We start from the raw sequence: 26,012 nt of genomic DNA on the forward strand, positions 1-26,012 counted from the left end.
CCATTTCCTTCTCCAAGTGTCTATATTAGTCAACACTTAACTAATACAGTCCATATTTAACTAGTATTTAATTTAATATTAAATTAGTCAATTTTAAGTATTGACTAACATTTAACCCTGAAAAGAGTTCATTGTCTTGTGTCTTTTCCGTGTCCTGGATGAGATTTTAAATTTTCTTGAAAGTTATCACTTGACAAGGGCAGGAGTGATAGGATTACAAAAGCAAAGTAGTTCTGAAAATAAAATAAAAAGTGAATTAAAATACTGCTAAGGCTTGGCTTTCTGACATGACCCAGATTTACTGGTTAGCTGCTAGTGTGTTCCTTCATGGAGTATTAGAATAGCTAGGAGTTGTTTGGATGGTTTAGATAGAAGAGTAATTAGTTGTTTACACCTTTTAGTCTCTTAGAGAAAAGTAACCTTGAGCATAAAGTGATTTCCTGTTTTTTTCTTAGAAACAGTTGTAGACAACTCACATGTCTATTTGACAATTTACGAATTTTGTTACAATAATTACTTAAAATTTCATAAATAATAATTTATTATTTTAAATATATTTCTTGTTTTCTGCTGTTACCTGTCATGAAGAAAGTTTGAGTTTTTGCATGTATCTGCATCATCAGTGTTTTTATTACTAGAGCCACTCTCTTAAGTCATTAACAGTTTCAGAGAACATCATCTTCCCTTCTGTGAAAGTTGAATTACATCTGATGTTCTAACTGGAAATTATACCCCAAGCTATAAGAACCTATTTATAAAGCATGAGGAAATTGTTTTTGGTTCTTTTCCTTTTATTCTCCCTGTGTTTTGTATTTGTGATACAGATACAAATTTACAATATAACTACCTATTGTATTGCTTTTAACATACTGCTCAGAAGTTCTTATTACAGAAGCTGCATGGCTTCTGTATGAGGTTAAAAGCACGGGCTCTGGAACCAGTCAGTCTAGATTCAGGTTTCAGCCCCATCACTGACGACATCTGTGACCTTGGCCTAATTAACCTTGTTTTAGTTTTCCTATAGAGTTAATAATCGTCCAGCTGGCTAGAGTTGCTCTGAGAATTCATTGTTATCCACATGAAACAGTTAAACCAACTGTATGTGTTTGATGACTAAGTGTAAGCATTTGATAATAAATAAACCAACATAAGCATTTAGTAATAATACCACTCTACACACTCTCTCACTCCCCCAACCCCCCCACACAATATCCGCTGTTTCCAATTGTGAGGTTATTTTCGCAGATGTAATTTCTAGAATGAATAAAGTTGGAAGCCAATAAATCTGTCAGGTGACTTCTGCTAAGCTAAAAATACAGAATTATCTTCACATTTTCATGCTAAAATGTCTTCTTTAAGTGGTATTTTAGCCCCGGGAGAAAGCTGTCATCTACTGAAATGTTTTTAAAAATAACTTTATTGAGATACAATTCCTATACTATAAATTTCAGCATTTTGAAATGTGTAATTCAGTGGGATTTCGTATATTCACAAACTTTGGCAGTTATCACTGCTCTGTAATTTCAAAACATTTTCATCACCCCAAGGAGAAACCCATACTCTTTAGCATTCATTCCTTTTTCCTTTCTCCCACAGCCCTAGCACAGACTAATCTACTTTTGTTTTTTGTTTTTCCTATGGATTTGCCTGTTCTAGTCATGTCATATAAATGGTATCTTATAATATTTGACCAACTATGACTGGCTTCTTTTACTCAGCATGCTTTTTCAAGGTCCCTAATATTGAAATATGTGTCAGAACTTCATTCTTTTTATTGCCAAATGAAATTCTATTATATAGATATGCTATATATTTTATTTATTCATCTGTTAGCTGGTAGAGATTTGGGCCACTTCTCCTTTTGCCTGTTATCAACATGCTGCTGTTAACATTGGTGTCAGGTTTTCGTGTAGACATTATGTTTTCATCTCTCTGGGTATATACCTAGAAGTGAAATTGCTGGGTCGTAGTGTAACTGTGTTTAACCTTTTCAGAAACTACCAGATTGCTTACCAAATGGCAGTTTAAAATGCCACTAAATTCACTCTTCTTAGCAAGATTCATCCATTTTTGTTCAGTAGGTGCTTCTCAGATTATTTCAAACCTTTGGTTAATTTGTAGATTTCTGAAAGAGTGTGTTTTAGGGATTGTGTTTCGATTGCTTTTATGGAAGAGAAGGTATTCAGGGTTCCTTAATTTGCTGGTCCATAAACGCTTCCCAGCATCTGCTAAAGTGGAAACAATGGGCCCAGGAATGGGTAAGACCTCCACTGTGACTTCAGTCCCTGAGAGTAAGGCAAGATCGAGACTGAGGTGTCTCTAGAACTCACAACAGGAGAGAAAAGAGAGGAGACAGAAACTGCGCCTAAGGGAAGCATGCACAGCAGCTACCTATAGGATTGAGCTCTTTTCATTGGGACGGATAAATATTACCAACACATTTTCTGATTTTTCCCATGCACATTGACATGATGCTTCCAGTTCTCATGCTTTCCCAGTTCTCTTAAAATGGTTTGTTATAGTAACCAGAATGGTACAGATCCACTCATTTTGAATTAAAAGGCTTTTATGTATTCAGTTAAAAATTTAAAAATTTCTAGTCACCTGAAAGATATTTTTAGCCATTAAACTCATTTGTGGGTATATCACATTGTAACCTCTCTTCATTTTATTTTTCTATTCCTCTGCTTTTTTTATTTTTTATAAAAAAATATTTTTGACTGGTATTCCTTTAGTATCTCCTAGTAACTCAACTATTCTGGCTCCCGTGCTTTTCAATAACTACTCTGACTTGACTTGGAATGACTTTAGAGCCAGCATGTCCGGAGAGCAGCTGTCCATTGACATTTGCTCTAATAGTACATTTTCCAAAGCCATCCTTTGGAATTAAGTTTTTATTTATTAATTTATTTTTAATTGCCTGTGAGTTTTACACATTGTTTCTCCTGCTTCCCCAGATTTTGCTTCATAGATTTATGCTTTCTCATAAGAAGTGGCTCGTAATCCTTACAGTCCCTTAATATTGTTTTAATGTCTGTAATTACTAGACTCGGCATTTGCCTGATGCTCAGTTGACACCCTGAGAGTGGGTGGAAGAGTTCACCTAATGACTCATCTAGGAGACACACCAGTCCTCTGATATCTCCTTATTTGGCAAGTCCTAGTTTGAGTGGTCCCACTGATTCATATATCCATCCTGGGCGATTCCTTTCATGTGAACACTTAAGTCGATATTTGCCATCTGTGACTTGTTTATAATTAGATTCAGCCATCCAAAAAGTCAGTTCCATGCTGACTCAATACACTGTTTCATTTTGTGTTGCCCAAGAGACCTAGATCTGTTTTTTTCTTCATTTTACTTTTGATAAGACTTTTCCAAGAGGAGTTTATATTATTAAAATTTAATTATTAAAAAAAAGAGATATTCTCAATTTAATGCTATGTGTTAAAAGAACATGCAATGGTGGATTGCTCTAGGTGGTGTCATTTATTCCCATGGCTTAATAATCGTTAATGTATTAATAGTTCAAAGGTGTGACTTTAGCCCAGCTTTTTCTTTGAGCTCCCAGTATCTACACTTGACATTTCTGTTTGGATTCCTTAAAAGCATCTCAGATGTAAGCATGTGAAAAGCTGACTTTCAGTTCAAATCTCTTTTACTGCTTCCTTGGAGTAAATGATACTGCCATCCATACAGGTACAAGTCAGAGACCTAGGATTCATTTTTGACAGATTTCCTTCTTGACCTTCATGATGCGATCTGTTAGAAAGAATTGTTGACTGTTTCTCATTGTGATCTTATTCTCTTGCTGGCACCTAACCCTGCATATGCCACTATGGTAGGCTTCTCTTTGTTCTCTTAGCTTTCACCCTCCCACTAATCATTTCTTCCTAACAGAGCCAGTGATTTCAAAATATTTACCGTTGTTTTCTTTTAAACAGGTAATAAAAGTACAAAGATAAATTTCAAAAGGCACAGCAGGCTGTCCAGTGAAAAGTTAATCTCCTTCCTGCCTCGGTCCTCTAGAGCCTCTTGGTTCCTTTTTTCAGAGGCACTGCTAGTATTCCCTTCAGACATCATGTGCATATTTTAGCAAAACAACTTCTTTCTGAGTAAGACTTAAATCTGTAACTCTGCGTTTCCCGTCTTGCTTGATACGCTTGCCTGAATTTATTTCCTTACCTGTGTTTTTCAGCACTTTTGTTAGTTCCCTTCCCTCCAGCCACACTGTGCCTCGTACTTTATTTCAGTTGTTGACCCTGCCTGGCTTTCTCTAAACTCTTTACACAGGCTGTGTAAATGAAGGTTCTCTTCATTTAGGAATATTCTACCCATTCAGCTGTAATATTCCAAGGTAAACTGCATTTTCCCGGGGGAATCCTCATGGCCTCCATAGTCCAGATCAGACCCCTCTGAAGCAGGATCGCATACTTAGCCTTCAGAGTACTGATTGCAGTTTGTGTTTATATAGGTAGTGGTGGTTTGGTTAATTTTTTTTTGCCTTTGCAAGATTCTAAGTCCCATGAAGGCTGTGTTTTGCTGATGTTGCTGTTCAGTATTAGTGCATGAATAGTCAAAAGCCCACTTGAAAGGACTCTGTTGCCTTTGGGAAACACCCCTCTCAAAGCACCCCATTGTTTCTTGTCTTCAGTTATTTACACACAGTTGGTCCTCCACAACTTCCACCCTCTGTGCATTTATTTACCTAAGTAACCCTCAAATAAGCAGCAGTAAGTATTTTGGATAGTAAGAAAGGGGAAGAGGAGTAAAAACCATGGTAGCACAAAGGAAAGTGATTCTAGGAGTAGACAAGTTGTAGTTAAGCTAGTTTACCAGTCCATATTATGATCTACTTCTCTGTGGAAGGTGTGATTTTTCTCTTAGCAAACTCTCTAAATATACCCAGCTCCCATTTTGTGTGGTTTTTCACCTCTAAGATCCAAGAGGGCAAAATTGTCATTTGTCTTGCTCAGTGCTTCCAGCGCAGCACAGTCATCCCTTGGTATAGGGTGTGGGGCGGGAAGGTAGTGGTAGAGGCTCCTGTTCCTCCCTACTACATGGATATAAAATTTGTGGACATCCAAGTCCCTTAGTTGGCTTCCTGATCCATGGGATGCAACCATGGATCTGAAATATAGTATATGTTCTGCAGTTGGTTGAATCTGCAGATGGAGAACCTGTGGATACGGATGTCAGACTATAGTTATTATTGTGTCTGGGAAATGGACACTAAATAAATATTTGCTAACTTGAAATTTAAATGTGACTGCATTGTGTATTGACTTTGAAATATTGTGTGGAAAGAAACAAATAATTATTCAGGGAGACTCTGGCACACTGTCTCTTAAGGCAGATAGTGGGGATGCATAGAGAAATGTTATTTGTGCTCCTAGTTTTGGGTCTGTTTTTATATATTAAAAGTCATGGATTTAATCAAACTATGGTGGGTTTGCTTTGCAAGTAAAATTCTTACAATATGGAGGTTTTGTTAGTCCAACAACTAAGTCTCTTCATTTGACAAGGTTGCAGTGTACAAGTTGTGACACTGAAAATTAAATAATAATTTCTAAAAAAATTTTACAAAGCAAGTCAGAATAAAGAATGAATAAAATAAAGCTATTTTAAAGGTTTTCTTACATCACTAGTTTGTTCATAAGAGTAGTTTTGAATATTCACTGGTTGGTTGCTCTCTAAGGTACAACGTGATTGCTACTGTTATCATTTAAAAATAGTGTATTTTCCCACAGAGAATGGCAAGATAGATATCCTGAGTCTCATAAAGGCCCTGGGGAAAGTCCTTGGGTGTGGTTTCAGTTTACTTTTTTGTCCTTCAATCCTGAGAGTCATTTCATTAAAGGTATTATTCCTTCTCTTGACCTCAGAAGTATCTGTAAACAATGCTTTCATTTGAAATCGTGGAACAGGAAATACTCAAATAAAGAAATACATTTTAAAGAAATAAATACTTGTAAAATGATCCAAGGTAAGATTTTTATTTTATTTTTATTTTTATTTTTTTTTTAAGATTTTTAAATGTAGACAGGATAAAGCATTTCTATTTTCCTTTTAAAAAATGTAATTCAACAATTTTGGCCTTTAACAGGGAATGGCTTCTCAGTATTTTAAAGGTAACCCATGATATCATGGATGTATTCCTGAAGTTTTTGACCTAAGAGTCAATGCTGTGTGGTCTTTAGTCATGGTAATCTACTCTACTTATTTAGCCTGGGAAGAGGTTGTGGGGATACGTGAGGGATGTATCAGCAAAGTAAGTTGTTTCTCTATAATTTAAGAAGTTATTATATAGTACCCCAATTACATAATGTCACTTTTTTTTTAAGTCAGTGCTTTTGCTTTTTTTCTCATTTGTATAATAAAAGAGCAGTTTATAATGGACATCTTTTTAATGACATTCTGATTTTATAAAATTATATCTGCAAACTTTTTACCATCTTCTTTGATCTCAAAATAAACATTCAAACAGAAACATTGATCGGAGGTCACATAAAAGTTAGGAAATACGATGTTTCAGCTACTTAATAATTAGAACTTGCTGCTGCCGCTAAGTCGCTTCAGTCGTGTCCGACTCTGTGCGACCCCATAGACAGCAGCCCACCAGGCTTCCCCGTCCCTGGGATTCTCCAGGCAAGAACACTGGAGTGGGTTGCCATTTCCTTCTCCAATGCATGAAAGTGAAAAGTGAAAGTGAAGTCCGACTCTAGCGACCCCATGGACTGCAGCCTACCAGGCTCCTCCATCCATGGGATTTTCCAGGCAAAAGTACTGGAGTGGGTTGCCATTGCCTTCTCCAAATTAGAACTTAGCAAATTCTAATTAAAACTTAAAATATACAACTTGCCAGTGTAGGCACTAATATAGGATGGGTTATGTTTTACTCTCTGTCCACAGCAACAAAAAAGTCACAATCTAAAAATAAAATCAGAATGATAAATTTCAATGACAACAATAAAAGTTTGGGGGCCAGGAGAGTTGTTCATCTAATTGAGGGCACCGCCTTCTGCTGTCCTCAGGTATAGAATATTGTTCCATTTTAAATCATTGAGGGAGAAGGGCTTTATATTTTAAATTGCAAGCTAATAAATGCTCTTTTTCTCATTAACACACATGACCTCTATGATTTATGCTCTCACACATGCTGGCCCACTTTCTCAGTCTCTGTTAATGATGTTGAGAACCTTTGTTTAACATGAATTATTTTCCAACTGAACCCCTGTAAATTTGCAATAGACATTCATTGTAGTGATCTACTTGTATTGTTCAGGAAGGAAAAATATCAAAATGAACCCTGCTTGTTGCACATTTTCTGATTTCTTCAATATATGTAGAAAATCATTCCATTTATTGGAATTTCACAGCTTTGTCATACTTGTGATATTAGAGATAATACATGAGTTTCTCACTTCAAATATTAAGATAGTTGCTGTTCAAATAGTAATTAGTAGAGTTGGAAAGAGAATGACAGATGAAGAAAAACTGATAATTAAGTTTACAGGACTCTATATAATTTTATGTTCTTAATTTACAGTGAATTAAATATTCACATATTATTTTGCCATCTTTGACACAGGTGGGTATGGAATTTGGATTTAACTTCAAATCCACGATGTTTGCAGTAAAGTCCTTGAAGCTTCCCAGGTGATGAATTGGTAAAGAATCCACTTGCCAACACAGGAGACATTTGTTTGATCTCTGGGTCAGGAAGATCCTCTGGAATAGGAAATGGCAACCCACTCCAGGACTCTTGACTTGAAAAATTTCCATGGACAGTGGAGTCTGACGGTCAACAGTCCATGAGGTCACCAAGAGTTGGACATGACTGAGCAGACACGCATACAAAATCCTATTAATAGAAAATTATAAATGCATTCCTAAATCTGCATAGTTCATTGACAGAGTTAATTTTTAGCTTTTTAAATTAAGGAAGAAGATAATTTATGGAATAGGGTTTAACAAAATACGTCGCTCACGGCAGGCCAATACTCTAGCCTTTCCCCCCCATCATTTAACATGACTGTTGGAATATCATTTCACTATAATCACCACAAAGATGTTTCTGGTAGCTCTCATTTTGACCAACCTAAGAGGTGATATTGTGGGCAGCTAGCAAAATCATTTCATAATGAATAAAGTAGATTTTGTAAACTCATGGGATTATAGAATATTAAAGTCGGAAAGTGCTAGGGAGATTATTCAATTCAATCTCTTTCTAATATCTTGAGGAAACTAAGACTTAATAAGACATGGTGGTTTGTCAAGTACATTTTGCCAGGTTAGTTAAAAGCCAGACTAGAATTCTGTTTTTAAAATACTTTTGTCTTTATCACCTTGCTTTTTCTCTTAACTCACTTCTAATAAGAATGTATTTATATCTTAAGATAAAAGAGAATGCACTGAAATTTATCAAATAGAGTACATGGAAGCTGTTGTATAGTGATTTGACTGTTTTTTGTCCTGGGTTATGGATAAATAGGAAGGTCTTTGTTATTCATGAGCCCTTTGTACCATGTCTAAGTTTATGTTGATAAAGTGACTGATGATGGACTCCTTCATCATCAGGTTAGGGGCTGGCCAGCAGATAAGACCAATGACATAATAAGAATATTAAATTAAGGCTTTGTGCCATGTGGTATTAGTCTGGCTTCCCTAGAGATTGAATTAAATCACATGACCTGGTAGAAACCCTGGACACTGTGGTCAGTGGAGCTTCCTGTTGGGTGAACACACTGATGTGCTGGAAAGGCACATGGCCTGATTTCATGGGGAAAGAGCAGAGCAGCTTTGTGTTTGGGACCTTTTAGGACCTTAACCCATGTTTCTTTTTATTTGGATGGTCTGGTTTGTATTATCTTTATTATACAATTATATTAAGTATAGCACTTTTCTAAGTCCTTTTAATCACTCTAGAGAGTGACCAACCTGAGGGTGGTCATTAGAAGCTCTCATTTTTGTGTCTATTTGGTCAGATATGCAGGTGACCTGGGAGCCCATTTCTGGCTGGCTTCTGAAATGACAGCAGTCTGGTGGAGCCCTGAAGTCCTTAACTTGTGGGGTCTGTGCTAATTTTACATGATTAGCATCAGAATTGACATGTATTGCAAAATGCCAGTTGGGGTTGGTGTCAGAATAGAACCATTGAAACATACATGCCATACCACTTACCAGGACTTCATGTAATCTATTTGTTGATAACTGAATTGGTGCAAAAAAACTGGTCAGGTGTGAGTCAAGTTGACCATGGATTGTGAGTAGTGACCTGCAATGTCTGTTCCTCTTCCTATGGATGGCATTGTGCTTTCTCTAGTAAAGAACTTGTGTTCAGAACCATGAATTGGAAAACTTAAGAAATGTGCTAAGAATATATTTCCATGTTTGAGTAGATCTCCTCCAGTTTCTACCCTTTTTGTGACAGGATTAAATGACGCTTTCTAAAAGCTTGCTACTCAAGGTATAGTTCTTAGGCCCAAACCATTGGTATCATCTGGGGGCTTGTAAAAAAGAAGACTTAAATGTAATCTATAGTTTATAGCTTGATAGGGATTGCATTGAATCTATAGATTGCTTTGGGTAGTATACTCATTTTCACTATATTGATTCTTCCAATCCATGAACATGGTATATTTCTCCATCTGTTAGTGTCCTATTTGATTTCTTTCACCAGTGTTTTATAGTTTTCTATATATAGGTCTTTAGTTTCTTTAGGTAGATATATTCCTAAGTATTTTATTCTTTCCGTTGCAATGGTGAATGGAATTGTTTCCTTAATTTCTCTTTGTTTTCTCATTATTAGTGTATAGGAATGCAAGTGTTTTCTGTGTGTTGATTTTATATCCTGCAACTTTACTATAGTCATTGATTAGTTCTAGTAATTTTCTGGTGGAGTCTTTAGGGTTTTCTATGTAGAGGATCATGTCATCTGCAAACAGTGAGAGCTTTACTTCTTCTTTTCCAATTTGGATTCCTTTTATTTCTTTTTCTGCTCTGATTGCTGTGGCCAAAACTTCCAAAACTATGTTGAATAGTAATGGTGAAAGTGGGCACCCTTGTCTTGTTCCTGACTTTAGAGGAAATGCTTTCAATTCTTCACCATTGAGGATAATGTTTGCTGTGGGTTTGTCATATATTAACAAGCTCCCAGGATGAGTCATAAGCACAGTAAAATTTGAGAAATGTTAATCTAAAATTTGGAGATAATGAGATTTTATATTAAACTAAAATCTAAACTGTTCTCTTGAAAAAATGAAGATGAAAATTTTGGCTTTTTTTTTTTATCTCTTATTTTCCTCAGTAATCTAAACCCTTTTGTAACCAGTAAATTCTTCCACACCTACTTATTGTAATGATACTCTATCTTTCATGGCTCTTGGCATTTGCTAACATCTGTTAATATCTCAGTATTGCATGCAGGCATTAAAAATCAATCTCTAGTTCCTTGTTAAATATGGTTGATTGATCACATGCATTTATCTTCTCTCCTTGAAATGTCACTAAAATACCAATAAGGAATAAAAAGAAAACATCAACTCACAATGATACAGAGAATGGAATGGATACTATATTAGGCAAGAGATGTTAGCAGATTCATTGTTCTGTATAGAATTTGAGAATGAAATGTTCTAGGTACATTGAAAATAAAGTAATTGAAAAAAAAAAGAGAGTAATTATCTGAAGGGAGTCCAAAACTGTATAGGAAACAGTATAATCATAGTCATAATATACTATGTGCTTCAGCACTTAAAATTTGTAATATGTGTATGCGTGAGTGCTGAGTTGCTTCAGTTGTGTCCAACTCTTTAGGACCATATGGACCATAGCATGCCAGGCTCCGCTGGCCATGGGATTCTCCAGGCAAGAATACTGGAGTGAGTTGTCATGCCCTCCTCCAGGGCATCTTCTCAATGCAGGGATTGGACCAGTGTCTCCTGCATCTCCTGCATTGGCGCACAGGTTGTTTACCACTAACTCCGCTTGGAAAGTTCAGTATGTGATTTAGCAAAGTTGTTATAAAATTATATTTTTAGCAAACTTTTTGGGGATGTGGAGGTATATAAGGGAGCAAAATTCTCATTTTTTAAAACATTATTTCTAATCAGTTAATTATATCTAAGACTTTAACATTTAATATTAGTGGTATAGGTTTGGAATGTAGTAGTACCACTAGAAAAAATAGTTGAATTAATATTCTCTTTTGCTTCCTCTCAGTAAATATGTCAGAATTTATGGGTACTGGTACACAGCGTCGAGATTATTGGAGTAACAGTCAGAGGATCTGAGTGCTAGTCCTATGCTGCCACCGTTGTACTGTGTACATGTCAATAAAAAGGCATACTTTTTACCCACCATGATTCTTATTCCATTTTATCATCTAAGTTCTGTACTATGTGTCATAGATATATTCCTCTGTTGTAAGCAGAGTAGATAAGAGAAAATTTCTAGTTGTTCCTTCAATGATACTAAATTTTGCTTTGCTTTGTCACTCAGCCATTTACCCAAGTGTCTTTAAAATTACCCTTTCACGGGAAGAATAGACAATTTTTCTTCTCAAGCAGCCGAATAGTTTTAATAACTTGGAGAACAGCATGGAATCTTCATTAGCATGAAGAAGAGCAATAGTTCCTTTAATTTAGGCAGATGGAAATATTTTCACTTCTCACATCCTGTAACATTTGTGAGAAGTTCAAATATTTCCAAAATTGCAAAATGCCATCTGGCTAAAATGCCATGCCCCTGTTAACTTATTTCAACCCTGACCAATTAATTATATATATTTTAGCTTTCTCATCATTTGTGTTCCAAGTTTCTGTTTGTCCAACAGCAAATCTATAATATTAAGTAAAGTGTAGTATCTTTGAAAGGCACACAGCTATGACTTTGAATTTTGTTTATATTTCAGAACCCTGTAGATCGCATGTACAAGCAGAAAACATCTAGTATTGACCCACTTGGGGCTGAGGAATATGTGATCCTTTCCAAAAGGTTCGTATTAGCCTTTGGTCATTGCCATTTAGTGTCATATCTGCCATTGCCAACCAATTTTCTAAAGGGCAGTAGAGAGCAGGTGATAACAGAGAAAAGCCAACATTTAATTAGGGCAAATAAGCTAACACGTCAAGTGGACAGAGGGCTTTGTCCTCTCAGCGTTCCAAGTCTCAGTCTGTCTCCTTCTCTCCCTCCAGCTCTGCCTGTTTTTGGTGCCTTTTTTCTTACCTTGCCTTTTGGTCTCTTGTGTTTCACTTTTTCAGCATTGATGTGCTCTGTTCTTGTTTCTTCTCCTTTTTTCTGCTTTTATTTTTTCTTTATTCTTGTTCATGTACTTGCATGTGTTCGTGCTTAGTTATGTCTGACTCCTTGCAACCCCATGGACTGTAGCCTGCCAGGCTTCTCTGTCTATGGGACTTTCCGGGCATGGAGACTGGAGTGGGTTGCCATTTCCTACTCCAGGGCATCTTCCTGACCCAGGGATCAAACCCATGTCCTTTGAGTCTCTTATATTGGCAGGTAGCTTGTTTACCTCTATACCACCTGGGAAGCCCATTGTACTACGTAAAATCACAAAATAGGAAATTGAATTGTAATGGTACCTGGTGTTTAGTAGATGAGACAATTGGAAGCTAGAAGGTTACTGAAGAAATAAAATGAGAGCTTCAGTTTTTGAAGTAATAGTGTCAATAGCATAAGGCCATCTTGTCAGATAAAAGAATTATCTAGTTTTTCCTTTTGCTGGGGAATTGTGAGATGAAGCATTTTCAGCAGGTGAAATATATCTTAATAGGTGTTCTTTTTTACTAGCTTAAAATAGGATACTTTAATTCAGAGGAAAAATTATTTTTGTATTGTAGAAAATGAAGATTTAAAGAGAGCAGGCACTATTTTATGTGTCTTCTGTTACAAAAGAACAAGTTTTCAGATAGGGGAGATGGTTATCTTGCATATCAGGATCAGTTTAATTAATATTACCTTGGAATTTTCACCAAATATATCTGGAAGCTACTTAATTGCTGTAGTATTTCTTACCTATCTTTCTTCCTGCATAGTTTTTCTCACCACAGATAATTTTCTAAACTCTTGCAGGGCAAGTACATATCTGGTTCATCTTTGTATATCCTGAAGCTTTTAACATTTTAATTTCTTAGTAAATACCAATGAACAAAGAAACACCAACCTAGCCCAGTCTCTGGCCATTGTTATGGTTTATTACCTGTTTATAGAATCATTTAGGCTTCTTGCCTCTGGGTAATAGTGCTGCTGAGCTTCCCAGAGCACTAAAATTCTATCTTAATTTAGCCTTTTATTAACTCAGTTTCAAAAAATTTTCTTCAGTGTACAATTTAAATAGGAAAAAGATGAAAATACCAGATTTATCCTTTCTTTTCATGAAATACTTGACATCAAATGAACATCGTATTCGTTTTTTCCCCCTCACAATAGCCAAATAGAAATTTACATAAAGTTTTCGATGGAGTTCCATTTTTAAAACCATATCAGCTAAAATGTATTTAGCAGAATGGTATGTTCTTCTATATTTGTGGTACTTGAATGCATCCTAACTTTCAAGATTTTTTTTCCCCCTAAAACATAGATGCAAGCAGTTCTCTTTTGCTTTAAAGGGTTTTACAAGTAAGTTATCTCTTATCTCTCATCTTTTTCTAGCTATGTTCCATTTTTCCTTCTGGACTATTTTAATTTACTGCAAGTCACTTTGCAGTGTTTTCCATCTATAAGTTACACCTAACTTGGAGCAAGTGATATCATTTGTTTGTTTATGGATGACTATTAAAATTTAAGATGGGTTAGCATTTATATAAAGAGCAATGAATTATATTGCCAAGTAATAAAAAGTACCTACCACAAATAAACAGAGAGGCTCACTATTTCCCTCTTTCTTTGGTCCTCTGGCACCAGCCGTTAATGTAGGGCATGAAGTATCAGTGCTGGAGAGATGCCAAGTCACTGGGTAAAGTGAGTGCCTTTGGGTATTTTCTTTATGAGACTGTCACCCTACTTGTGCTAGTACTGAGCAGACAAAAGCAAAGGAAAACCTTTAGGCAGAGGGATCCTGTTTCCTCCAACAGAACACAGGCATCAAGATTACTCTAGGCAATATGACATTATCCACATTCACCAAATACATTGAAAAGAATGAATGGAGTACATTTTTGTGTTTTAAAGTAGGTTTATACAAAGGTGCAATGAATCCAACTGTTTTCCAACTGTATTTCGAAGTGAGATTTTTAAAAGTATAATTTCTTAACTCATTCATATTAAAGTTCTAACAAAATTTCAACACTGACTTCTGATCTTTGGGAAAGCTGTTGAAATATCTCTTGGTCTTAAGAAACTGAACTGCTTTTGACTCTGTGCTTTTATTATTCACAGCATTGAGGTGGTAATTTAATATCTTTACTCCTCAAATCAAATTTTTTTTTTCCTATCATTTGCCTGTGTCTTGGCTTATCAAGCTTGATTACATTTGCCTTTTCTTACTTTGAGCAATGTGGTCTGAAAATGAAATGGAAAAAAAAAATTGATCTTCCTAAGTATATAAAGCCACGTGACAGTATTTTGTATAAGTTTTGTTTTGCATGATGGAAAATTGTAATTCTAGCTTAAGATCTTTTTTTTTTTTTTGCCATGATTAGGAAATGGTGAAATGGATGATCAGCTACTGAATAAACAAAGATTTTAAAAATGCCTTACTTAAAACAGAAAAAAAAATTTATTAAGGCATCTGAATGGCTCTCTTAGCATGATAATTAATATAAATTGAACATAGAATAAATCCTTCTTGAAAATTAATTGAACTTTATTTTGGTTTGCATGTTTGTCATATCTTTGTAAAAGTTATCAAGAACCAAGATTAAGTTTCAGAGTGTTTTACCCATACCCTACTGCCATTCAAAGTTGAACCTACCCCCTATATATTTACAACTTTAAAATTTTGACAAGAGTTACTTAGTTCACATCCTAGATTTATCCATTTCCATCTGCTTGTAGTGGATTGAATTGTGTCCCTAGAAAAGATATATTTAAATCCTAACCCCAGTACCTGTAAATGTAAATAAGGTCTTTGCAGATGTAATCCAATTAGTCCAATGACTGATACTTCATAGGAGAAACTGGAAGATCTGGGTATAGACTCAGAGGAGAAGGCTGTGTGGCACTCTCTTGTGGCAGTGCAAGGAAATGAAAGTACCACTCCTCCTCGAATGGACCTCAGGAAAACACTCCCAGGGATAGCCAGGGAATCTACCAGCATGCATTCTTTTTTAGAAATCTATACAAAGGTTATCTGGTAATATACTGATTTAATTATTTTAAGATTTTTTTTTCCTGCTCTTTAAGAGTTTTTTAGTGCAATATTATCAGACAGATGCATTTTAGAAATATTAACTATATTCCTCTATTCTTTAATCCATGTAAAATTACAAACTTTGGTTCAGGTTTTAAGCCCAACCTTTCCTTGGGCAAGTTATTAAACTTTTCTGAGCCTCAATGTATATGTAACCATAACCTGCTCTTCCCTTCTCCATCCCTTCGCATAGCAACCTTTCAATAGCTGCGTTGCCATCCTTTCCTCTCTTCTCCTTTTCCCTTGTTATCTTGACTGAAGAAACAAAATTAAACTTTGAACTAATAACTATAAAAAGAGGAGCTAAATGTCAATTCAGTAATAATTCTTCATTTATGACTTATTTCTAACCATGGGTACTAGGAGGTGTTTAATGTTTTTCCAACGGCAAATTATAACCAATTGGTAGCTATTTCAAAACGGAAAAGATGATGCTGTGAAAGTGCTGCACTCAATATGCCAGCAAATTTGGAAAACTCAGCAGTGGCCACAGGACTGGAAAAGGTCAGTTTTCATTCCAATCCCAAAGAAAGGCAATGCCAAAGAATCCTCTGACTACCGCACAATTGCACTCATCTCACATGCTAGTAAAGTAATGCTCAAAATTCTCCAAGCCAGGCTTCAGCAATACATGAACCGTGAACGTCCAGATGTTCAAGCTGGTTTTAGAAAAGGCAGGGGAACCGGAGATCAAATTGCCAACATCCGCTGGATCATGGAAAAAGCAAGAGAGTTCCAGAAAAACATCTATTTCTGCTTTATTGACTATGCCAAAGCCTTTGACTGTGTGAATCACAATAAACTGTGGAAAATTCTGAAAGGGATGGGAATACCAGACCACCTGACCTGCCTCTTGAGAAACCTATATGCAGGTCAGGAAGCAATAGTTAGAACTGGACATGGAACAACAGACTGGTTCCAAATAGGAAAAGGAGTACGTTGAGGCTGTGTATCGTCACCCTGCTTATTTAACGTCTATGCAGAGTACATCATGAGAAACGCTGGGCTGGAAGAAGCACAAGCTGGAATCAAGATTGCTGGGAGAAATATCAATAACCTCAGATATGCAGATGACACCACCCTTACGGCAGAAAATGAAGAGGAGCTAAAGAGCCTCTTGATGAAAGTGAAAGAGGAGACTGAAAAAGTTGGCTTAAAGCTCAACATTCAGAAAACAAAGATCATGGCATCTGGTCCTATAACTTCATGGGAAGTAGATGGGGAAACAGTGGAAACAGTGTCAGACTTTATTTTTTGGGGCTCCAAAATCACTGCAGATGGTGATTGCAGCCATGAAATTAGGAGACACTTACTCCTTGGAAGGAAAGTTATGACCAACCTAGATAGCATATACAAAAGCAGAGACATTACTTTGCCAACAAAGGTCCGTCTAGTCAAGGCTATGGTTTTTCCAGTGGTCATGTATGGATGTGAAAGTTGGACTGTGAAGAAAGCTGAGCGCTGAAGAATTGACGCTTTTGAACTGTGGTGTTGGAGAAGACTCTTGAGAGTCCCTTGGACTGCAAAGAGATCCAACCAGTCCATTCTAAAGGAGATCAGTCCTGGGTGTTCATTGGAAGGACTGATGCTAAAGCTGAAACTCCCATAGTTTGGCTGCCTCATGTGAAGAGTTGACTCATTGGAAAAGACTCTGATGCTGGGAGGGATTGGAAGCAGGAGAAGAAGGGGACAACAGAGGATGAGATGGCTGGATGGTATTATCGACTCATTGGACATGAGTTTGAGTAAACTCCGGGAGTTAGTGATGGACAGGGAGGCCTGGCATCTGCGATTCATGGGATCACAAGGAGTCGGACATGACTGAGTGACTGAACTGAATTGAACTGAAAATCAATTAATAATCATTCAGCAATTTTTAATTAAAAAAAGAACTAGAATAGAAAGTATACTGAGTTTGAATTGCACAGTTCAATTTCTTTTCATGAAACTTACATTTTGTTTATGTGTGTGTCATAATGTATTATATTTACTTTAATATGGAACACAGTTAAAAACAAGTTTAGAAGTCAATAGCTAAACAAAAACAACTTTACTTATTCTCATTTATAATTTCTTCCTCAGTATCCTCTTAACTCATGACTGGGTTAGATTGCTATAAGTAAGTTAAGCAATAAAATAACAATGATCTGTCGGAATACCTTTCATTAGTTTTCTTTTGGCAATAGTCTTTTCTGTGGTGACTATAAGTCTTGTAATTCTATCAGTTTCTCTAATGACCATGGCATCAAGGAGGTACACTTGATCTGTTCATATTTTCAATTTCTTAGTTTCTGTCAGGCTTTACTTCTAAAAGTATGCTATCAATAAAATACTATTTCTAACTACAGAGATTCTTCATTTTCTGCTCTTAAGATTGAGAAATGCAGTATTCCTGCCTTATGAGTACACAAGGAGGTCACAGTCTTCTGTGATTTCCACCCTCCAAATGTGACTTCCTGAGCCCTAAGGGCACCCATGAAGGAGAACAATACCTCTGATGAGGCAGCCACCAGGCTGCAGCCACTCCCCATGGTGAGCACTGAGGGACACAGGAAGTGAAAAACACAAGATCCTGGTCCCAGACAGCTGAGGTACATGTGAAAGGAATATATGAAAGGCATAATTTCAGTGAGCCTAGGCTTCTGCAGCTACCTATACATAGAAAAGTGCTAAATTCCTTAATTTGGGATATCTGGTTTTCTTTAATTCACAAAACACTTTAGATACTCAGACTACTTGCCCTTTTCTACAAACTTCTATAACTTGACTCCCTTCCCCCACCTCCTCAGAAAAGTTCTCTCAGGGTCACTTGAGGTGCTGTCTCCCAGGCTTAAAGTCCTAAAAATTCCAGTGAATAAAACAACTCTCAACTTTTAGGTTGTGACTGTTTTTAACTTGACATGATAATTGCTGATGTTAATTAAGTTATCATAATACTTACTTTTACTACCTCCTTTGTGACTCTTATCTAAGAGATGATATCAGTTTATATGACAAATTCCAAAGTTTACTGTTCATTCCAGTTCAGGCGCTCAGTCGTGTCCAAATCTTTGCGATCCCATGAATCGCAGCACGCCAGGCCTCCCTATCCATCACCAACTCCCAGAGTTTACCAAAACTCATGTCCATCGAGTCGGTGATACGATCCAGCCATCTCCTCTTCTGTCGTCCCCTTCTCCGCCTGCCCCCAAACCCTCCCAGCATCAGAGTCTTTTCCAATGAGTCAACTCTTCGCATGAGTGGCCAAAGTATTGGAGTTTCAGCTTCATCATCAGTCCTTCCAATGAACACCCAGGACTGATCTCCTTTAGGATGGACTGGTTGGATCTCCTTGCAGTCCAAGGGACTCTCAAGAGTCTTCTCCAACACCACAGTTCAAAAAGCATCAATTCTTTGGCACTCAGCTTTCTTCACAGTCCAACTCTCACATCCATACATGACCACTGGAAAAACCATAGCCTTGACTAGACAGACCTTTGTTGGCAAAGTAATGTCTCTGCTTTTGAATATGCTATCTAGGTTGGTCATAATTTTCCTTCCAAGGAGTAAGTGTCTTTTAATTTTATGGCTGCAATCACCGTCTACAGTGATTTTGGAGCCCAAAAAAATAAAGTCTGACACTGTTTCCACTGTTTCCCCATCTACTTCCCATGAAGTTATAGGACCACATGCCATGATCTTTGTTTTCTGAATGTTGAGCTTTAAGCCAATTTTTTCAGTCTCCTCTTTCACTTTCATCAAGGGGCTCTTTAGCTCCTCTTCACTTTCTGCCGTAAGGGTGGTGTCATCTGCATATCTGAGGTTATTGATATTTCTCCCAGCAATCTTGATTCCAGCTTGTATTTCTTCCAGCCCAGCGTTTCTCATGATGTACTCTACATAGATGTTAAATAAGCAGGGTGACAATACACAGCTTCGACGTACTCCTTTTCCTATTTGGAACCAGTCTGTTGTTCCATGTCCAGTTCTAACTATTGCTTCCTGACCTGCATATAGGTTTCTCAAGAGGCAGGTCAGGTGGTCTGGTATTCCCATCCCTTTCAGAATTTTCCACAGTTTATTGTGATTCACACAGTCAAAGGCTTTGGCATAGTCAATAAAGCAGAAATAGATGTTTTTCTGGAACTCTCTTGCTTTTTCGATGATCCAGCGGATGTTGGCAATTTGATCTCTGGTTCCTCTGCCTTTTCTAAAACCAGCTTGAACATCTGGACGTTCACGGTTCATGTATTGCTGAAGCCTGGCTTGGAGAATTTTGAGCATTACTTTACTAGCGTGTTAGATGAGTGCAATTGTGTGGTAATTTGAGCACTCTTTGGCATTGCCTTTCTTTGGGATTGGAATGAAAACCTTTTCCAGTCCTGTGGCCACTACTGAGTTTTCCAAATCTGGTGACATACTGAGTGCAGCACTTTCACACCATCATCTTTCAGGATTTGAATACCAAGCTGACAATCTGTCAGTTTGCTTTTACATGGAGACTGAATCCCTCACACCACTGCCCAGTGAAACTTACTAGTAAAGGCTTGGTAAGTCAATTAAATTTTCTAAACCCGAATGTCCCCACCTATATACAAAATTTGGCTGCTGATAGTATCTTCCTCATAGGAATTCATTAGTTTATACCTCTGCTAGGGTTTAGCATTTACCAAATGCTGGTGATGGTGTATTGGTGGTGTTGCTAACTACCAGACTTGGCATCAGAAATGATGACCCTTGTCTACACAGAGTCAGCACTGTTCTCAGTTGAGACTAATGCAGGAATTTGGTAATACTGCTCCCCAACTAAATGAAAATAGCTTAAGACATCTAGATGGTCATGTTCTGTTTCTGGTACTATATTTTAAGAGAGACTTTAGTAACTTGTATCATCTCCATAATAGAGTGACCTGAATAGCTTTAAGGACATAGATTTCTTCAGTGCGGAGCAAAGAACACATAGGGACATGATAGCATGATCAGCTTTGCAGGGCTGCCCTGTAGTACATATATTAAATTCTTTCCTTTTTTGCTTCCTAAAATAAAACTGATAAAAAGTAGAAAGAAGGGAATTCTTAGTTGAACATGAGCATAAAAAACTTTTTACTCCTAAAGCTTGACAAAAATGTAATAGGCTGCTATATAAGGGACTGATATAGGGAGTATGGTAACATCTATCAATCATATCATTGGGAGATTTGGGGGCTGGATGAGGAGATGATGGAGTGGGCAGTGAAGTCATCTTTCATCCTGAGACTGGAGGTTGTTCATGGCACTTTTCCAGTCTGGGCACCTCTGCTGCTGCTAAGTCACTTCAGTCCGACTCTGTGCGACCCCATAGATGGCAGCCCACCAGGCTCTGCTGTCCCTGGTATTCTCCAGGCAAGAACACTGGAGTGGGTTGCCATTTCCTTCTCCAATGCATGAAAGTGAAAAGTAAAAGTGAAGTCGCTCAGTCATGTCTGGGCACCTTTAATCTGTACTAAAAGTCAAGATAGTAGTGTCAGAGATGCTATAAACTTCATGAAAAATAGAATGACAAGTTTTTGTAAGAGGGAGACATGAATATGCGGCTCTCTTTTCTGAATTTTTTGATTTTATATAATAACTAATAACTACATGATACTTTAGTAATAAAACATATTAAGGTAAATAATATAAAATTATGTAGTTTAAAATATTTTAAAGAATAATGTGACATTATGATAAGTTTGGAATTTCAAATCAAGGAGATATTTAGGGGAAGTTTAATATAAAAACTCCTTTCTGACACCAGATTATTTAAAGATCATAAGGTTGGCTTTTCCAACTATAGCAAAAATATTTATTTATAAGCCCTTTGCCACTGTGAAAGGCAGCCACAGGTGTTTAACAGTGCTCAGTTTGGATCAGGGGAAAGATGCAATGGGTTTGCAAATTTGATAATAATTTTATTTAATATCTCCATTGCTAGGACCAATAATTCATCAAAGTAGGTTAGCATAATTTTTATAACATCAGAGTAGCTGTGGATGATATATTCAAATGCTAGAATATACATAATACATATAATTCATAATACACATGAAAATATCTTATGTCTTAAAAAGTACTTGACAAATATGTAATCAGAGGTTTATGATATCTTCATAAATATAATATTGTAACTTCAGTTCCAACATCTGGGGCTACTGATCTCATAAAGCTTCTAGTATTTCATACTTTCTGATTTCAGTGAAACTAAAACTTGACTTATTTTTTCTAGAATGAGATGAGAGCTTGTGTTGAGCCACATACATAGTTACCCAGCACGAGTATTCCCACTGAAAAACAATTGGCCTGAGTACTACAGGCTAGCACTGGGGCAGAGTTTACTCTTATCAACAAAACAGACATCACTCTGTCATTACACTTATTATCATTTTGTTTAAAGACTATGTGGCTCTTCTCTGTTAACCATACCAGAGTGAAATGAAACAGACACCTTCACCATGGTGAGTCAGTGTCCTCGTCATAATTAGGAGCTCACTTCAGAGTATTGTGGAAGCCTTTCTGGGCATACCCAGAAATACTTAAAATATCATGGGAAGGTAGATGTGTTTTTACCCATTTTATTTTATATTTGGAATATTCCCCTCATTTTCAGGTTAAAAACTTCCAACAAAGTTTTCAAACAAAAGATGTTTAAGGATTGAAAAGTAATAACTTAATAGTCTTTGTATCACAGTTCCCCAAAACCTTTTTGAGAAAATTTAATAGCAAAACTATTTCTGAAATTTTATGCTAATGCATATATTTTATATTTATTATGTCTGTGTCTATTAATGTTTACCTCCTCTTAAATTTTAAGTACATCTTCAAGGTTGAACTTTAATTTATTGACATAATTCACTTTTATAGTAATATAGATTAGACTTGTATTAGACGATCTTCATAAAATTTTGTCCTTAAGAGTGCTCAGTTGTAGAATGAGTGTCCAATTCATGTAGGTCAGTATTTCTACCTACAGTGCTCTTTCTTACTTTAAGTTATTTTGAGTTCACAGTCTCAATTGGAAACATATAAGAGAATAATTCCTTTTTATGTTATCTGAGGAAAGTGATATCTATGAGATCCAGTTAGAACTATGTATGATATGGTAGAAAACATAATCCATTGAATTGAGACCACTGTTATTTCCTGGTGTTCCTAAATCTGTTTTTCTTCTTATTAAACTCTATGTAACATATCTGTGAAATTTCTGAGAAATACAACTGACAGTGGAAATAGAACTGTATTGGTCTTAAATTCAAACAAATAAACCCTAATTTTACATTACATGGGTTTCTGTGTATAAAACTGTCTTTCATTTATTTGCTCTTTAGGGAAACAGTGGAGATCTGGAGTAACATTTTGACCCTTTGTTAATTTCAGAGAAGGTGTATTTTTTTTTAATATCTGAAAATAGGATAGCTTGCATCTAACGGACTATACTTCCTCTGAATATGAATACTATGTGCCTGAGTGTGTGCTTGTGTCTTGAGAGAGACACTGTGTGTATATGTATGGTCTCAGATTAGGGAGACCTGAGGAGTGGTACAGAGAATGTTCCTGTTCCTGTATCTCTGTTTCCTTTTCTCTTTTATTTCCTACGTCTTCTCAATATTCCCAACTATGGAGGACTAAGAAAGGCATTGGATGAGAAACTGTGGCTTTGTTATAGAGGGAGAGAGGAGTGAAACATGCAAAACTAACATTTGTAACTTTACAAATTAGTTCCGGTGTTTTAAATTTGGCCAAAGCTTTTCCCCCTGGAATATTAGTTTCCACCATGTTTGGTACCAAATAAGGTTTGATTTTTTTTTTTTAACCCATATCTTCATCTATCTTTTTGAAGCTAGCTCCAGCTTTTTTTCCTTCTTAGAACTTTCTCCCAGCTACTCAGCATGCTGTTGCTATTCAAAATCCTCAGCCTGTTGTGATCTTACACTGTCCCTGGCCTGTTCCCAACATTCCTCCACTCTTTAATTGGGAGATTGTGTAAAGGCAGTTTTAGTTGTTAGAACCCTTTCTTGCTTTCTTTATAATAATTCATACCCAACGTATGTGTAAGATATCCCCATGCCTATCATAATGTTATTAACCTATATTGCAATTACCAGATTCATTTGTTGGTATCTACCTATAGGCTGCTGCTAAGTTGCTTCAGTCGTGTCCGACTCTGTGCGACCCCATAGACGGCAGCCCACTAGTCTCCTCTGTCCCTGGGATTCTCCAGGCAAGAATGCTGGAGTGGGTTGCCATTTCCTTCTCCAACCTATAGGCTATAAGTTTTATAATGTCAGGGAATTTGTCTATCATAGGCAATATTGCAGCACTAGTAGCTAATAGCATGTCTGGCACATAGCAGATCCTCTATAATGAAGAGTGCATGGGTAAGATTCATGTATGAATGGAAACATGGGCCACACCTTCTCTGTATAGAAAGTTTGCTATTGTTATAGTAGCAAAGGAGTTCTTACATACAAATGATTCATTAAAAAAGAAAATCAAAATGGACTAGTATCTGTAGAATGAGAACGTGGTTCAGCATAATGACTGTGATATATTTGCAAGCACAGTTAGTACTCATTGAATTTCTGAGATACTTCTCCACATATAAAATCTGCATCCCAATTTAATTCCATAGAAGCTCACTAATCTATGCAAATGATCACTTGTTTTAATGAATCACTTTATTTCTTCCACTGGGACATACAGACGATCCACTTCATAAATGGACATATGAAGATTTTAATCTCATGGTTAAAATTGATAGTGTCAAGTTTTTGCTTAATATTTTTTGCTGCCCCATTTATCAACAAACAATCCATGTTACCTAATCTGTGTTAAGTAGTTTTTAATCCCCTAGAACAAATTCTTTATTAGAACTCCTCAGAACCAATTCATAAATGCTAATTCATATGTTAGAACTCCTGAGAACCAGAGGTTTGTAATAGACTACAAGTTGTCCAGCAAAACTAAACTAAACTCTGTCAGAGTCCATTTACTTATAACCCCTAAGCTGCTGATGTTTATGGCATCAATATACATGAAGATGGGCATGTTGGCAGAAAGTTGAAAAGATTTACCCCTTAAGCTTTATTCTATATGTACATCCTTTCAAGGTCAGAATTATGTTCAGTTCAGTTCAGTCGCTCAGTCGTGTCTGACTCTTTGTGACCCCATGAATTGCAGCACGCCAGGCCTCCCTGTCCATCACCAAGTCCTGGAGTTCACTCAAACTCACGTTCATCGAGTCAGTGATGCCATCCAGCCATCTCATCCTCTGTCGTCCCCTTCTCCTCCTGCCCCCAGTCCCTCCCAGCATCAGAGTCTTTTCCAATGAGTCAACTCTTTGCATGAGGTGGCCAAAGTACTGGAGTTTCAGCTTTAGCATCATTCCTTCCAAAGAAATCCCAGGGCTGATCTCCTTCAGAATGGACTGGTTGAATCTCCTTGCAGTCCAAGGGACTCTCAAGAGTCTTTTCCAACACCACAGTTCAAAAGCATCAATTCTTCGGTGCTCAGCTTTCTTCACAGTCCAACTCTCACATCCATACATGACCACAGGAAAAACCATAGCCTTGACTAGATGGACCTTTGTTGGCAAAGTAATGTCTCTGCTTTTCATTATGCTATCTAGGTTGGTCATAACTTTCCTTCCAAGGAGTAAGTGTCTTTTAATTTCATGGCTGCAGTCACCATCTGCAGTGATTTTGGAGCCCCCAAAAATAAAGTCAGCTACTGTTTCCACTGTTTCCCCGTCTATTTCCCATGAAATGATGGGACTGGATGCCATGATCTTCGTTTTCTGAATGTTGAGCTTTAAGCCAACTTTTTCACTTTCCTCTTTCAATTTCATCAAGAGGCTCTTTAGTTCTCCACTTTCTGTCATAAGGGTGGTGTCATCTGAGTTATGTATTACAAACCTAAGCTAGAGTCAGAAAACAGATAACACAGGTAACTGACTATTCTGCACTTTTCTGTAATGGGATAGAAAAAGAAGACTGTACATAGGATCATGAAATGGATGCATGGAAATAATTATAGGAAAGTCTTTTACCTTTCAGGCTGTGCAGGTGGCTCAGTGGTAAATATTCCGCCTGCCAAGCAGTAGATGTGAGTTTGATCCCAGGTTCGGGAAGATCCCCTGGAGAAGGAAGTGGCAATGTACTCCAGTATTCTACAGCCTGGCAGGCTGTAGTTCATGGGGTCACAAAAGACTAGGACATGACTTAGCAACAAATAAGCAATAACAAAAGCCACAGAAGTATCTTTCAGCCAGTGAGTAATTAGTGAATATGCTGATTTAATAGTTTAATTTATAAGAATATATACAGGTCTTTGGGTTTTTGTTTGTGTATGTGTGGTTGATTAACCAGTGCTCACAGTCTATCTTTGGCAAGCAGTAACACAGTTGGCAAATTGGAGCCCTTTACACCAATTGCTCATGCAAAACTACAATAGGAATATGAAAATGAATATATTTATGGAGATAGTTAGATGATAAGCACAATTAATGAATCTGGTATACTATTGATATATAGTCCCTCCTCAAAATACCACCTTTTAGTTATTTTTGTGAGTTATGGCATGCCAGAAAAGTATCTGACTGTTACTCTTTCACATGATATCGTGTCTTTTGTTTATTATTTTCTGGTCTAT

The 26,012-nt window shown here is 36.9% G+C and overlaps 1 protein-coding gene across 18 annotated transcripts in view; it reads left to right on the top strand.

Moving 5' to 3' along the window:
- Nucleotides 1-26,012, top strand: part of IMMP2L (inner mitochondrial membrane peptidase subunit 2) — a 984,232-nt gene that overhangs the window by 433,882 nt on the left and 524,338 nt on the right. For 2 of the 18 annotated variants that reach the window (XR_008717869.1, XR_008717868.1), the window contains exon 6: nt 11,913-11,995. The exons of the other annotated variants lie outside the window; for them this stretch is intronic. The gene's annotated coding sequence lies outside the window, so the exon portion shown is untranslated. The remainder of the gene's footprint in view (nt 1-11,912; nt 11,996-26,012) is intronic. 18 annotated transcript variants of the gene reach the window in all.

This window comes from Bubalus kerabau, chromosome 8, assembly GCF_029407905.1.
Source record: "Bubalus kerabau isolate K-KA32 ecotype Philippines breed swamp buffalo chromosome 8, PCC_UOA_SB_1v2, whole genome shotgun sequence".
Taxonomy (NCBI): domain Eukaryota; kingdom Metazoa; phylum Chordata; class Mammalia; order Artiodactyla; family Bovidae; genus Bubalus; species Bubalus kerabau.